A 16,735-nucleotide genomic window follows, 5' to 3' on the forward strand; every position below is an offset into this window, starting at 1 on the left:
GAAATGTTGATATGTGACGAAAGAGCAAGCAGCATTAAAAGAGATGCAACAATTTAACACTTTACATTAGAATAAGCATTAAAAATAAATAAGAGAGTACTACAAACAAAAATCTTGCATGCAAGTCTATTTAAGTTGGATAGCCTATATTTAAAAGATTAATTTTAAATATTCAGGGCTTTTTATAATTAGGTTATAATTTGTAGTTTTAAATAAATAAGCTGCGTGTTTGTTTCATGGCTTTATTGCTCATACTTGGATGAAGTAGTAACTCAGGAACTGGTGAGACAGGTGCAGAAGATCTTCATGATGGATGAAAGTGCTGTGAATGTGTCGAATGTGAAAAGTGGCGGTCCGGGTGCGACCCATGAACAGGAGAGGTGAGTGTGAACCGCAGCCATGTGACCGTCACATTGTGTGTTTAATGTTTAGAAACTTTGTGTTTGAGTCTGCAGCACTTATTTCTTTTATGATCCTCGTTTAGGAAAGCTAACCTTCCCCTTGTGTGGATCAGACTATTGAGAGTGTCAGGATGATGAAAATAAAAAAATCTGGGGAACAAAATCTAGTTTAACTCTAGTTTAAAATGCATAAAGTTTTGCATGTGCATTATTTTTGAAAATGTTTATACTGTGTTGAACAAACACATACTATATATATATATATATATATATATATATATATATATATAATACATTTTTTATTAAACATTTCAGAATTATTGCACATAAAATGCTATTTGAGCAATGATGCAAACAACATTTTTGATCATCAATTTTTGATTGCGTTTTATAGAACGAGACTTAAAGACAAAATGTGTTGTGGACATGGAAGGAAGCCAGACCATCCTGTACCCGGCCAGTGGAAACCTGGGAAAGGGCGACAGCAGGTAAACCGGACTGTTTATGTGGGTGTGCTACTGTATTTGACTAACACTCAGTACAGACATATTTGAATATGTAGAATCATCTAATAAAATGCAAAAAATACATCTGTACAGTTGTCTTGACAAGCCTCAAACTGTTGGAGTAATAATCTGAAGAATGTTAGCGTTCCTGTGGCTCAGTGGTACAGCATTGCATTAGCAGTGTTGTGTGTTGCAAGGTTGTGGGTTCAATTCCCAGGGAACACATGTTCGATAAAACAATGTTAGCCTGAATGCATTGGATAGAAGCGTCTGTTAAATGCATGAATGTAAATGTAGTGCTGTTTGCCTTTGCAGTACAATGCTGGGGTGTTCGGAGTAGTTTCAAGTTGATGTTCAATGCTCACTAGGTGAAATCATAATGAGTCTGATCACTTTATAAAGTAGGAAAGAAACAGATCATGCATCTGACTGCCTGTTGTTCGACTCTCTCTCTCAAGCTGATACTTTCTTTCTTTCTCAACATTCCTCTTCTCCTTTGACCTTCAGTGTCCATAGTAACCAGTGAAGGTTCATTGAAAGGTCAAAGGTAACCCTGGATACTCCTGCTAAAAGCCCAAGAAACTAAATTACTCGTGTCTCATTGGGTCTTTTCATGCAGCTTAGAAAAAAAAACAAAGCTTCAGACCTCTTGCCAAGCACCACATAACTTAACCAAAGATATCTGATTAAGTTCCCGAGAATACAACTACTGTAGGACGTTAAAAAGAGATCACTCTCAGTTTACAATAAAGACATCTTGAAGTTTGAAAGTTAGATGTGCCTTGTATATTCCATAGCAGTGGTTGCTGATATTTAGTTTTATGCTGATTGTCAGGTCGGTGTTATGTGGTTGTAAAAGTGTTTGTGGGTGGTTGCTGAGATTTTGCAAGTGTAAAGATGTTCCAGGTAGTTTCTAGGTCTTTGCTATGCAGTTGAGTAGTTTTTAGGGCATTGTGTGATTAAGGTGTTCTTGGTGATTGCTAGGGTGTTGCTAGTCAATTGCTAATGATCTGAAGCAGTTGCTAATTTAATTATACATGTAAGGTGCCATGTGACAAGTTTCATATTCTTCAGACTGGTCACACATTAAAAATTGTGTCGTTTTTGATAATGCTGCATCTGCATTGGGAGTTATAACACTTTTCCTAGTGTTTGCTTATTTCTAGCATCATAGGAAAATCATTTGAGGCATTGATTTACTGTACAATGGCCTGGTGTTTTGATCCATGCGTGTGTTGCGTGCTGTAGTTCTTTACTCCTTTAACACAAAGAGGAGTTTGTTGGTTTTGCAGCAGAGCCTTCATCAGTCAGCAGTGTTTCATATCCAGAGTTGTGGGTAACGCGTTACAAAGTAACGCGTTAGAGTACTCTAATTACTTTTTTCCTGAAATGTGTAACTAAACGCGTTAGTTTCGTGAGTAAGTAATCAGTAACTTCGTTATTTTTTTTAAAAAGTAATCCGTTATTTTAAGGAAAGGAAAATCCCGACTGCAGCCTGCTTTTTGTCAGACAGTAGTCCTAGGTCTACTGTGCCACCTGCGGATGTATCAGCGGAGCCGAAGCTCTGTGATCATAAAGTTAATGGCTGTGATACGTCTGTGCCCTGCGCCTGACCCTGTGTGTGTGGTTTTTTTTTTTTTTTTTCGAACTCCCGGCAAGATAGCAGAGAGGACAGCGTTTGGTTTATGGAAGTACGCACATTATTTTCAATGTGTCAACGAAAAAGAAAAGAACATAACGGTAAAATGCACACTCTGCTTTGGTGAAAAGCTTCTGTCGACCGCCAAAAATTCTACCTCAAATTTAACGCTACGTTTTAATCACTACTTTGAAGAGTAAATGTAAGAGGACTGTGTTAAAGCGAATTTAGGCTTGTGACTGTGAGTGACACTTTAATAATAATTAGTTCGCCTATTAAGCGATTTGTCATTTGCCTGTGTGGCAGTGAACGATTTAATTCGGTTTGTTATCATTTTTGTTTGACAGGCAGCTGTTAATTTCTGTTAGATCATTGGCTGGCTGGTTGTTCATCATTTCTAAATGGATTTAAATCTGCAAGCCTGTTTAAGGTTGTGTTTACAAGTAAGCATACTTGTACATTGATAACTGCATTATTTAAAGTTAAAGAAAAATCAGGAGTTTTCTTGTGGTGCTCATAATATACAGTAGCCTAGGCTACCCGGGCTGGGTAACGTTAGGTGCGAATTTTGATTAATAATATGTTCTGTGATAATAAATAAATAAAACGCAATGTGGAATAGCCGATTGCTGACTGTCTTTCCTGTTAATGTTATCCTGCAGTGTTAATTTAGTCGGATGACTGACGTTATTCATTGTCGGGAGTCACGACTTCTAGGTGCATTTAAAGGGGCCAGGGGCTGTGTCTGTCGTGTGTCGTGTGTGAGCCGCTGCAAACGGCTTTTAATTTTTGGTAACGCATGAGTACTCTAACGCGTTACTTTTATGAATAGGTAACGCTGTATCATAACTGATTACTTTTAATTGATGGTAACGTTGTAACCTAACTAACTACTTTCCAAAGTAACTATACCCAACACTGTTCATATCTCTGATGACTGAAATCAGCTCTCGGTTTTGCGTTGGTCGTCTGTCAGCATGCACTAAACTGCACATGCATGTTCGATATATTAAAGACCAGCCGCTTGTCAGCTTGTGCCGGAGCATTCGATTTTTTTTTCTCTTTCCTTCATTCCTTCTCTTTGTCTCCTCTTCCGCTGCTTCTTCTGGTCTCTTTACAAAGGGTGTGCCTGTGCCTGTTTTCTCCACAAGCCCTTCCTGGAGATCTGGCTGTTTTCCAGGTGACCGTAAGCAGGGACCTGCTCAGTCGTATCCAGCTTTTCTCAGTTTCAGACCGCCGAGCCGTCTCTGCTGTAACTTGCAGCGGTTTGTGGTGTTGGCGTGCAAACAGGTTTTACAGGCTTATGCAAGAAAGTTTACTCAAATTCCATAATAATCCCTCGCAGCAAGTTTGTGTTTTCATTATGAAGCACAAGTAGAGACGGCACACTAATGCAGATTCTGTTTGTCATGTAAATGATATCGGGGTGGGTTTTAATGAAAGTTAAATATGAGGTTCAAAGCAGATAGTTACATTGTGCAATTCTCGCCCACGGTTATTGACTGAAATGAGGCAAACAATTCTGGAATGTTCCTGAAATGCTTCAAGACTGCGTGTCATCCTCCCATCATGCCTTGGAAAATCAGGAAGTTTGTCCTGAAAAGTTTGTCATAATAACTGTAGCTCACCTAGATTTCACCAAATGTTTCAGCTCCCCTAGATTTCAGTTCCACACACTGATGTCATTAGATTGCTGCAGGAAATATCAGTGTGTGATTTGAACAGGCCTTTAATTATTAAAAAGTTGGTGCTTAAATCATGTCTTGTTGAGGAAAAGTTATCAGATGCACGGTGTTCAGATTTCATGTAGATGGTAAAATGCATGAATGAAAATATATATAATAATTGTATAAATGTGTGTATACATGCAAAATTAAAGGGGCGTTACCATTCAGAAGTTTGGGGTCTGTAAGATTTGATGTTTTTTAAATAAGTCTCTCTCTTACTTTCACCAAAGCTGCTTTCATTTAATCAAAATTACAGTGAAATCAGTAATACTGATTTAAAAATAAAAGAACTGGTTTGACATTCATTCCTGATGGAAGCTGTATTTTCAGCATCATTCCTCCAGTCTTCAGTGTCACATGATCTTCAGAAATCAGTTTAATATGCTGATTTGCTTCTGAAGAAACATTTGTTGAATATTTTTGTGGAAACCACGATGCAAAGAGCAGCATTTCTTTGAGAAATCATAAATGATTTTATTGTCACTTTTGATCCGTTTAATGTATCCTTGTTGAATAAAAGTATTCGTTTCATATGTATGATGTAAATTAATGTGTTGTTGTTGTTGTTTTTCCTTCCGTCCTTTTGTGAATGCAGGAGCAAACAAAAGGTGAGTTTTCGTATGTCATTTCTGCTTTAAATTCATGTGAACAAATGCATTGCAATCACTTTATCATGAATAACGTATGGACAGGAACGTGTTTAATTGAACTGGATTTGTATGAAGTTAAAAGTCACGTTGAATATTTAGACGGCTTATTTCAAGCTTGTGGCTTGCATCTGTTACACAGTCTTCAGACATTCGCGATGTCTCGTTTCAGGTTTTCGCGTATGATTATTGCTTCTGGTCTATGGATGAGGCGGAGGCGTCCAAATTTGCAGGTCTGTTAATATTCATTTTGCTATAATGACTAACCCTTTTGTTGAAACTATCACTAAGCCTCTGTAATGGGTTTATACTGCAGTGATCTGAATCATCAGGGAACATTTATGATGGCAATTGAAACTCTTTGTTCACTGCTTATTTTTCCTTGTGAACTTTTCTCAAGAAAAGACAAACCTGTAAAACTGCTTTACCAAGTCTACTGGTTGATCAGCGCTTAAGATTTGCAGAGAAGCTGAGCTCTATTAGCAGTTGCTGTCTGATGAAAATATATTCACTTTCAGGACATCTTAAGATGTAGATGAGTTGTCTTCATTCAGATTTTGAGAAAATGTAGCACTGCATCACCTGCTCATCAATGGATGCTTTGCAGTGAATGGGTGCCGTCAGAATGAGAGTCAAAACAGCGGTTAAAAACATCACAATAATCCACACAACTACAGTCCATCATCTTGTGAAGTGAAAAGTGTAAGAAACAAATCCATCATTAAGATGTTTTAACTTTTAAACCATTCTTTCTGGCCAAAATATAAGTCAATAATCCATAATAACGCTTCCTCCAGTTAAAAGTGCATCTCCTGTTGTCCTCAAACTTCAAAATCCACCCAAGTATTTGTTTAGAGCTGTTTTGGCTTGTAAACGGTGCTTGATCTGTGCAGATTTCACTCCTGATTCAGATGAGATTACTTTCACAGGAGGAAGCGTTATTGTGGATTATTGACTTATATTTTGGCCAGAAGGAACGGTTTAAAGTTAAAAACATCTTAATGATGGATTTGTTTCTTACAAACACGCAGCTTTTCCCTTCACTGGAGTGCTGTGGATTATTGTGATGTTTTTATCAGCTGTTTGGACTCTCATTCTGACGGCACCCATTCACTGCAGAGCATCCGTTGATGAGTGAGTGATGCAATGCTACATTTCTCCAAATCTGATGAAGAAACAAACTCCTCTACATCTTGTAACACCTGATTGTGGTTTAATTTTAATTCTTGCTTGAAATTTTCCTGTTATTTTCAGTTGATTTAGTAATGCTTGCCAGTTATTCTTATTTGCAGTATATATGTTTATATCGTGTGATGTCTGACTCACAGGTCAGGATGTGGTGTTTCAGTGTCTTGGAGAGAGTCTTTTGGACAGCGCTTTCCAAGGATACAATGCCTGTATATTTGCATATGGGCAAACAGGTAGAGTTAAATTTGCAGGAAAACTATCTATGCAAAAAAATCTATTTTAATCTCCATGAAAGGTTTAAGCAGAACTACTTACTGTTTCATAGTACTTAACTCACTTCTGCTACTGGATATCTGCTTTCATTATTGTAATGTAAATCACTGATGTTTTCATCAGTATATCAGACTACTTACCTGCATGAAATGTCAGTCGGCAGCTCTGTATCTCCCAATAATATGTCTTAGTAATATAAGTTTTATGATCAAAGCTCTGTATTTTCCAAACGTATAATGCAACGCAATAGAATGATTATTGAGAGATAAACAAATGTGTTCTTTAAGTCTGATCATATTTGAACCTGATATTTTTTATGTAAGAATAATCAAGTAAACCAAGTTATTATTTTGTTTACTGTATAAAAATCAGTAAGGATTCAGAACAAAAAGACCGGTGAAGCACGAGCTGAAGGTGGACATTTGTACAATTATTAGAAAATACATTTTACTTTCAAAAAAAGTTTTGATCATGTTGATTTTTTTTTTTAGAGGCGTTTGCATATCAAATATGAGACAGTAGGCTTTATAGAGTTAAACAAATTATTCTTTATTTATAGCTACCAACATACCCAAAATTATTAAAGAGAACTTTTATGTTTGCATATTAATCAGACAACAATTATAAAATGTTGATGATTTTTACATGCATCTGATTGCCAAATAAACCACACGTTTTTTCTTTTCTTTGATATTTCAGCTCACAGTTTGCTTTGTAGATTCAAAGTTAAAGAGGGTAAACTTTATCATTCAGTTCAACTGTGTCTGTGTATGTTTTAAACACCTCGGCTATTTTATATCTTCTCACTCCACTCATGTATTAAATGTACGTTCTTGAAAGCGCCATTTCTAGCGTATTTCCTAAAACTTCTGTGGTTTGACTTTTTTCAGATGTGGCCGAAATCACAACTGTGGTTACATACGCATATATTTATTTACGTTTGTTCAAAATGATTGCTAGCGATAATTTAGTAGTCGCTGGATGTAAGTCGGGATCTGTCCCGAGCATCCCTACTAAATTCTCCACCCTTGGGCTGCAGGCTCTGGAAAGTCGTACACGATGATGGGAACGGCGGAGCAGCCGGGTCTGATCCCACGCCTGTGTAGTTCTCTGTTCCAGCGCACCGTACAGGTGCTGAGAGAGGGCGAGAGCTTCACCGTGGAGGTGTCCTACATGGAGATCTACAACGAGAAGGTGCGAGACCTTCTAGATCCCAAAGGGTGAGTCTGTAGAGAGACTAATTCCTGTTGTCCAGTGAAAGCCCGTATTCCGCTTCTTTTTCTTCTGTCAGTGTTCTACCAATCCTGAAAACCTGGAAAATACTTCGATTTAAAGGGATACTCCACCCCAGAATTAAAGTTTGGTCATTGATCACTTACCCAGATGTCGTTCCAGACCCGTAAAAGCTTTTTTAGTCTTCCAAACACAATTAAAGATATTTTGGATGAAAACCGGGAGGCTTGTCACTGTCCCATTGACTGCCAAGTAATACCAGAAAATCATCATCAGAGTCAGACTACTCCATCTGTCATCAGAGGTTCAGCCGTAACGTTATGAAGCGACGACAATACTTTTTATAAATGAATAAAACAAAAATAATGACTTTATTCGATACATTTTCTCCCGTCGCTCCAGAAAATCTAAGCAGAGGAGAGTTATTGTTGAATAAGGTCATCATTTTTGTACAAAAAGTAATGTCGTCATTTCATAACATTACGCTTCAAACACTGATGGCATATGGAGTATTCTGACGATGCTTTTCATACTTTTCTTGACCGTGTAAGTTACTTGGCAGTCAATGGGACAGTCACAAGCCTCCCGGTTTTCATCCAAAATATCTTCAATTGTGTTCTGAAGACGAACAAAGCTTTTACGGGTTTTGAACGACATGGGGGTAAGTGATCAATGATCACATTTTCATTTTGGGGTGGAGTAACCCTTTAACTTAACTTTAACTTGTGCACTGCAAACATGGTTGATGTTCCTCTCAGGAGCCGGCAGGCGTTGAGGGTCCGGGAGCATAAGGTGTTGGGGCCGTATGTAGACGGTCTGTCCCGCCTCGCTGTGACCAGCTACAAGGTTCTTCCATCACCTTCATGAAGCTCTTTGTGTCACATGCTCGCAGTGCTGAAGCCGGATGATTGGGAATATCTTTGGTTTGGTTTTTCAGGACATCGAGTCTCTGATGTCGGAGGGGAATAAATCCCGCACTGTGGCGGCGACGAACATGAACGAGGAGAGCAGCCGCTCGCACGCCGTCTTCAACATCATTCTGACGCACACGCTCCGAGACCTGAAGACTGGGGTGAGATGCAGACTGACCTCTTAGAGTCTGAATAAACACTTTGAATCAAAGTGTGTCATTTTTACACTAAATGGAATCGAACATAGAGCTAGATATTTATGTTTTCTAAAGACAGGGTAAATGTTTGCACCACTCCCACTTTCTTCAGAAAATGTAATTGTTTGTGTGGTTTCAGACGAGTGGAGAGAAGGTGAGTAAACTCAGTCTGGTGGATCTGGCCGGAAGTGAGAGAGCTGATAAAACTGGAGCTGGAGGAGAACGTCTCAAAGAAGGAAGCAACATTAACAGGTCACACACACACACACACATGCACGCACACGCACACACACACACACACACACACATGCCTTTGTTGGGGATTTTTGACTTTGCTGTTCCTAAATTACTTAATTTGATTAATCGGCTGATATTTGGTCACTTTGGCACTGTCCTAGGCAGATTTTTTTATTTTTTATGTAAAGTAAGCATTTTTTTTTATTATTTGTATTTTTTTTTTTACTATTTAATTACATGGCTTGCTCTTTATTTCTTTAAAATGTTAAAAAAATAGTATCTCAGTGAATAACATTAAGCTGCTTTAAAGTTGACATGAAATGTAAATGTATGTCACTAGTCTTATTGTAAACAAGTCATCCATGCATTTTTGTTTTGTAAAAATTGTAATAAAAATACACTTTTTTTTTTTTTTTACAAATAATTGTAAATATACTTATACTTATTTTTGAATAAACTTTTTTTAATTAATTATTTTAATTATTTGAATAATTAATTGCTTTCTCAATAATTGTTAGTTTTGTTCTTATCCGTTTGTCTATAATTTCTTTCTAATAAATGTATTTTTATCAGTGATTTAATCATTTAATTGAATCGATGTTATTGATTTCTGTCTATGGTTTCACACAGACATGTTCAGGTGTAGTGTTGTGGGTGTTTTTGTGCTCAGGTCCCTCACCACTCTTGGACTGGTGATCTCTGCTTTGGCGGAGCAGGGTGCAGGAAAAAACAAGAGTAAATTTGTTCCTTACAGAGACTCAGTGCTCACATGGTTACTGAAGGTGAAGATCGACTTCATTTGACTACTGCAGACCTTTAAGAATTTTATAATTCGTTTTCAAGACCCAAAATATTAATTTCTCACTCTAAGGTTATCCAGTGCCTGAGTACTGTTACTTTATCTGCATAAATGTTTTTTTTTTTTTAAATGCATGAAAACCTTCCATATTGTCAGTGTTACTGTCAGGATTCCAAAAACACCATAAAAGTCTTCTAAAATATTTTCATATAAAATTCCAAAAATCTGTGGAAAGGATGCCAATTCCTCAAAACTGATGTGATTTCCTCTTTTTTTTTATTTTATTTTTTTATTTTTTTATTTTGTCACATCAGGACAGTTTAGGAGGAAACAGCCGCACAGCTATGGTTGCAGCGGTGAGTCCAGCGGCCGACAACTACGACGAGACTCTGTCCACGCTTCGGTACGCAGACCGGGCCAAGAGCATCGTTAATCACGCCGTGGTTAATGAAGATCCTAACGCCAGAATCATCAGAGAGCTGAGAGAGGAGGTGGAGAAACTCCGCAGCCAGCTGACCGAGGCTGAGGTACTGCACAAGAACACCTGACCGCTGTGTGTGTGTGAGTGTGACCTCTAGCTACTGTGTTCATCAGTGTGTGTGTGTGTGTGTGTGTGTGTGTGAAGTCAATGAAAGCTCCGGAGCTCAAAGAGAGACTGGAGGAGTCTGAGAAGCTGATCCAGGAGATGACCGTGAGCTGGGAGGAGAAACTCAGGAAGACTGAGGAGATCGCGCAGGTATTAAATACACACACACACACGCACACATGCTTTTATATGTGTGTGCCAGAAAAAAAAAAACTAAAAAAAAAATTGTTGCCTTTATTTTTCTTTTTTTTGTGAATTGAGTAAATATGTAAGAATTTAAATCTTGAATTAATTTTAATTCAAATTAAGTTAAAAATTAATTAATTTGCCCCATTCTCATTTATTTATTTATATATTTTGATTTAATACTTTTTAAAATTACTTTTTAATCCCTTCATATTTACATTTTCATATAAGAATAATTAATTTGATTAATTGCCTGATATTTGGCCATTTTTACACTGATTGTGTTTTAGGTAGATTATGAAAAAATATATATTTTAAATTAAGTATTAATTTATTTTAAATATTTATTTAAATGATTTAATGGCTTTTTGACCATTTTTATTAACCTTTAATAGATTTTTTCTCATTTTTGTCTCAACATTTTATGAGTATATACTGTATGAGTACAACAAGGTTTCCACAGAGGTGTGTGTGTGTGTGTGTGTGTGTATATACATATATATATATATATATATATATATATATATATATATATATATATATATATATATATATATATATATATATATATATATTAGGGGTGTAACGATACGCGTATTCGTATTGAACCGTTCGGTACGACGCTTTCGGTTCGGTACGCGGTACGCATTATGTATACCGAACGGTTCGTTGGAGTATTTAATTATATTTGAAAAAAAAAAAAAAAAAGAGAGAGAGAGAGAAATATAATGATATGCGTTCAACAAGGTAGCCCAATAACCCAAACAACGTAACAGGCAACGCCCCTGACACTCCCGAAGAAGAAAAAAACACCATCTTATATGTTTATGTTAGGCTACTCAGCAGGCGCTCGCTCACTCAGTACGCGCTGAAGGCTCGTTGCAAAATAGCCAATGCGTTTAACAGACTAGAAATGAGAAGATCCCCCAATAACCAACAGGTCTGGTGTTTGGGTGCACTTTGGATTCACTTTAAGCTATAATGGTGATGGCAAGAGAGTGGTTTCCTTTCCAAAGCGCTCGGGCAGAAGCGCTCATGAGGCGTCTGTCTTTGCTAAGCAACAATGACGTGCTCTCTCCATGAGACGCGGAAATTTCAGCGAAGGATAAATGGATTTGCAGCTCTAAAAATCGCTTGCAGTAGCTCTGCTACTAAATTTATTTCAAAATTGCAATCCATATACAACTATGATCAGCTGATCCTTCATCTTGGCTGAGCTCTCAACGTTGTTACGGGAAAGGATGAAGCTGATTGGTTGGTTCTTGTCACATGACCCGCGGTGCGCTTGCGGCATTCTGAAAAGTTGAGATGTTTTTACATTTTGCTGTATCTAAAACGTATCGAACCGAACCGAACCGAACCGTGACATCAGTGTATCGTATCGAACCGAACCGTGAATTTTGTGAACCGTTACACCCCTAATATATATATATATATATATATATATATATATATATATGGTAGCATTTATATATCAATAGTTGCTAGCTATTTCTCTTACATTTTGTACCCTAAAAATACGTGTTTTCCATCAAAAAATATTTTTTTTAATTTTTTTTTGTATAGTTGTTTAATTGTACAAGAAAAAAATGTTGCAGGATTTATTTTTTCCTCAGAAATTGCTTGTAAATTTCACAAAAAATTACTAAGTAACGAATGAAAATAAATATGAAAATGTTAAGAAAGACTAAATAATTTTTTGAAACTGTAAATGAAACAAAAAAATAGTGGAGAGTGTTTTACAAGAAAATACTATTTCAGTGTGTAGTTGTTGATCGGTTATTTGTATTTGTCAGCATATCACCACATGCAGGTTTTGTCAAGATCTTGTGCATATTAAGAGATTTTAAAGCCCTCAGGAAGTGTGTTTGGCTCTTCAGGAGCGACAGAAGCAGCTGGAGAGTTTGGGAATTTCTCTGCAGTCGTCTGGGATCAGAGTCATTGATGATAAATGCTTCCTGGTCAACCTGAACGCTGACCCCGCCCTCAACGAGCTGCTCCTCTATTACTTAAAGGTACAGACACACATTAATGAAGATCAGCGTCACGGTCTCCGCTGGAATATGTTTTCTGAAACTATTCATTTGCTTGCATGTAGAAACGGTTGATTGACTGTCAGCTGTAATATTTGTTTGGTGAAGTTTGGTGTGGACGAGGTGTTGTATTTTGATTGACGTGTGTGTGTTTGTGCAGGAACACACTCGTGTGGGTTCTGCAGACTCTCAGGACATTCAGTTGTGTGGTCTGGCAATTCAACCGGAGCATTGTGTTATAGACATCAACCTAGAGACGGGAGTCACGCTCACCCCGAAGAGAAACGCTCGGTAATCTCTCTCTCACACACGTACGCACGCACACACACACACACGTTTGTTTTTGTGAATAGTGGGTTCATCCCATAGGTGTAATGGTTTTTATACTGTACAAACTGTATATTCTACGGCCCTACACCAACCCTAAACCTAACCCTAACCCTCACAGTAAACTTTGTGCATTTTTTACTTTCTCAAAAAAACTAATTCTGTATAATTTATAAGCGTTTTGAAAAATGGGGACATGGGTTATTTCCTCATAAGTCACACACACACACACACACACACACAAGTGTGGGGTATTACAGTGGGGTATTACACGCAAAAATGTGAAATTTACACAAAACAATCTAAAATGATTGAAGAGTATTACTAAAACATTATTTATTTAGTTGATTTCTGAAATTATTTAAGCTGAACTTGAAATAACTATAAAAATATCTAAAACTGACATAAAAATTTATAAAAACTGATATTGATTTTGAAAAAATATATACACTTTTTTTTATATGTTCTTAAATTATATCTGTGATTTATTTATAAACTAATAAAAATGACAAAAGCGCACAACAAAATTACACAAATTAGATTCACTAAATTAAATAATAAAAATAAAAACTAAATGTTAAATTCAAAACAATTCTAAATATTAATAAAAACTATAATAGTGTCTCAATTATACTGAAGTAACACTGAATGTAAATTATGCTGAAATCAGAAGATTTATTTATTTGCACTATTTACTCAATATATATTTGCACTGATAGTGCATTATGTATTTTGCACTAGTAAAAAGTTATTTGCACTGTGTTGCACTAATAATGAACCATTTGCATTATATACTCCATTTATATAATCAAATAATGCACTATGTACTGAATTTGTTTGCACAACAATGCATTATTTATGTGCACTAATTAATGTTATCTGCGCTAATAGTGCACTTTTTTATGCAAAATCATCAGTTATCAGTATATAACAATCGAAAAAATTTTTTATTTAATTGTGTGTATATATATATATATATATATATATATATATATATATATATATATATATATATATATATATATAATAAAAAACTATTGTATAAATAATTGTAAATAAATTGTAATCATAACTATGCATTAGTCTGTCTCTGCTCTGTAGCTAGTGATAGTATGTAAGGATATTTGTGTGTATGTGTCGGTCTCTGTGTGCAGCACATTTGTGAACGGCACTGTGGTCTCGTCCCCCGTCCAGTTGCATCATGGGGATCGAATCCTCTGGGGAAACAACCACTTTTTCAGGTCAGTGCTGGGTTTAGATGTTTCTCATAGGTTCGATGATTGATCACTGTGCTTGATTAAAATCTTAAAGACACCATGTAGTATGTGCTCTTCTCTAACGACCCCTGAAAAGTGTATGTGAGTGTGTGAGTGTGTAGTGACTGTAGGGTTCTCTCTGTGTTTCTCAGGCTCAGCGTGTCGAATGTGTATCGTGTTGGTGTTGAGGATGAGGAGGGGTGTACGACGAAGGCTCTGGATGTGGATGTAGACCGTCTCAGTCACGCCTCCAGTGACAACAGCTTCAGTTTTGAGTCGGCACAGACAGAAGTCATGATGAAAGCGCTGGGAAACGACGGTAAGAGACACAACAGACAGCCTGTTACTATCTGAACCTGTTTTAAAGCTGATTCTGGGCTGCTTTACATATTACAAACGAATAAAAAACACTTTGAGATCCAAGAGAAGGTGAACAGTGCTACGTTTTTAATTCGGTGGCAGTGTATTCTTCTGTAATGGTATAGTTGCATTACATTTTTAATCACCATGCCTATTTTTGAGAGCATGTCTAAACAAAAATAACTATTAATATTTGTCATATAGAATGAAAAATGGATACAACAAAATGAGAATAATTTCTTTTATTATAGCTTTTTTATTTTTTTTATCTAGAAAGACTTTTTAGAGAACATGTGTAAACAATAATATCCGTCAATATATATTTTTGTTATTGAATTACATCAAATGAACCTTAAAATGTGTATCAAAGAGTTTTTGGCTTTCTTTTTTTTTTTTTTTTTTTTTTTACAATTTTATAAAAAAAAATTGTAAGCAAAAAATCTGCTAGCATTTCTCATGTATCATGATTTTTATTTTTTTAGTAATTTTTTTTATTAAAATGAACAACATCACACAAAATGTGTATTCAGGCTTTTGAACAGATTTAGAATTAACAGATTTGAGAAATTCTTTATTGCATTTTTTTTTTCTTCTTTATTCTATTTTTTTTTTTTTTAGAAATACTTTTTAGAGTCCATGTAAACAAAAATATCCACTAATATTTATCATGTCTCATGGACATTTTTTTTTTCTTCTTCCAGCATTTAAACATTTTTAACACTCAACACTTCCATCTTTATAGATGCATGTGTTTGTGTGTGTTGTGTAATTTGTATTCATTTCTAAAATAAAAGTATGCAAATTATATTTAAAATAATATCTTCCATCTTTTCATATGGACAGTTTTTCCATGATACAGTATGTTGACACTAAAACCTTTATTATTAAATAAATAAAACATATTCAAGTATTTGGTTTGTTAGGAGGACAATATTAGTCTGAGATACAACTATTTGAAAATCAGGAATCTGAGGGTGCAAAAAAAAGAAAAAAGTAGTTTTTTTTAAGTTTCTTTAAAGTTGTTCAAATTAATTCTTAGCAATGCATATTGCTATTAAAATTAGGTTTTGATATATTTACAGTAGGACATTTACAAAATATTTTCATGGAACATGATCTTTACTTAATATCCTAATGAATTTGGCCATAAAATAAAAATCTATAATTTTGACCCATGCAACATTTGTTTTTTGTTTTTTGGCTATTGCTAAAAATATAGCAATTCTCTTTCTCTGCATTTTTACCAACTTATCTTTTTAGTATCCAACTCTTTCATGCAAACCGTGTACATCTCAAAAGATATTATGTTACTGCACAAGAAGAGAAAGATAAAAAAAAAAAATAGATAAATTCATAAATATAAAAACCAAAACAACAAAAGCAATGCATAAAGAACAACAGCACTGGATGGGATCTTAATACACAAAGGAAGACTAAGATGTATCCTAAGCTTAAAGCATAGTTTAGTTTTGAATAAGTGAGATGTGTGTGTGTGTGTGTGTGTGTGTGTGTGTGTGTGTGTGTGTGTGTGTCTCAGAGCCGCTGCAGTCGATGCTTTACTCTCTGGAGCGCAGGCATGAGGAGGAGAAGCGCTCGGCTCTGGAGCGACAGCGGCTGATGTACGAGCAGGAGCTGCAGCAGCTGCGCAGACGTCTGTCCACAGAGCTGCAGACGCAGCAACAGCAGCTCAACACCAGCCTGGGGTCGTCTCAGAGCCCACTGCGCCAGTCCACTGACGAGAGGTGAGAGCCAGCCGCACACACTCTCTAACTGTATTAGTCTGTATTAGTGTGATGTGGGATGTGTTTCCCATACATTTAATTATTTTTGGAGACTCGCCACGATTTTAAAACTAAACGATTTTCCAAAAAGCTTTGTTGAATAAACATGAGCACGTTTAAAAATAATAATAATTCCTTACATTTATATGTTTAAATATCGAAACGAGACACAGGTGTTTTTATATCACTGTATTTCTGAAGGAAGACTTGATAAAGCAGAGTTTGTGAGCTCAGTGCTGCTTTGTTTACAGCTGTTACCGGGGAAACCTCTATTTCTCGCACTTTAAAGCATCTCCTGCTTAACATTTCTTCAATGTTTTATTTTTAACAGTAAATCCCCTTTGTTTACCAAAAAATAAAGTTTGCTTAATTTTCAATATTTTAAAGAAAATCTAAATGAATGTTTTATGCCTTCATTTGATAAACAGAAAAACGTAAATCCACAATA

At 36.0% G+C, this 16,735-nt stretch overlaps 1 pseudogene; it reads left to right on the forward strand.

The window, feature by feature from the left end:
* The first annotated feature begins 285 nt into the window (after positions 1 to 285).
* The window catches only part of LOC113090342 (kinesin-like protein KIF13B), a 31,505-nt pseudogene continuing 15,055 nt past the window's right edge, over positions 286 to 16,735 (forward strand).

The sequence above is a fragment of the Carassius auratus genome, unplaced genomic scaffold (assembly GCF_003368295.1).
Source record: "Carassius auratus strain Wakin unplaced genomic scaffold, ASM336829v1 scaf_tig00054382, whole genome shotgun sequence".
Taxonomy (NCBI): domain Eukaryota; kingdom Metazoa; phylum Chordata; class Actinopteri; order Cypriniformes; family Cyprinidae; genus Carassius; species Carassius auratus.